Raw genomic sequence first — 673 nt, 5'->3', positions numbered from 1 at the left:
ATGGTGGAAAATCCCCACCATTCCTCCCCCCTCCCCTATCCCATTTCCACAACCTCCCCACTCCCAATTTCTCTCCCCTAATTCTACCCTCACCCCTTCCTTCTTTAGCCATCACCCCCCTCCTCATCCGCCCCCCTCCCTCCTATTCTACCCCCCTCCCTACCCCTCTACTCTATCCTCCCTCCCTCCTCTTCCGTCCGCCTCCCTCCCCCTCTATCCCCCTCACTCCCCCTCTATCCCCCTCTATCCCTCTCCCTCCCCCTCTACCCACTCCCTTCTCCCTCCCTCCTCTATCCCCCTCCCTCCCCCCTCTATCTCCCTTCCTCCCTCTCTATCCCCCTCCCTCCTCCCTCTATCCCCCTCCCTCCCCTTCTACCCCCCTCTATCCCTCTCCTTCCCCCCTCCATCCCCCTCCCTCCCCCTCTATCCCCCTCCCTCCTCCCTCTATCTACCTCCCTCCCTACCCTCCTTTCCCCCCTCCCTATCCCCTCTACCCCCCCTCCCCCTCTATCCCCCTTCTACCCCCCCTCCGCGATATCTTCCACCTTATTTCTGGCTCCAATCTAGCCGCATTTCCTGCCGCTCGCGACAAGCTAGCCATCAAGTGTTATTGCTCTGCACACCGCATATTCGTTTTGATAACTGTCTTGAAGCTCTGAAGTTTGTGACGCTT

Source organism: Penaeus monodon, chromosome 30 (genome assembly GCF_015228065.2).
Source record: "Penaeus monodon isolate SGIC_2016 chromosome 30, NSTDA_Pmon_1, whole genome shotgun sequence".
In the NCBI taxonomy this organism is placed as follows: Eukaryota; Metazoa; Arthropoda; class Malacostraca; order Decapoda; family Penaeidae; genus Penaeus; species Penaeus monodon.
This window is presented reverse-complemented; position numbering follows the sequence as displayed.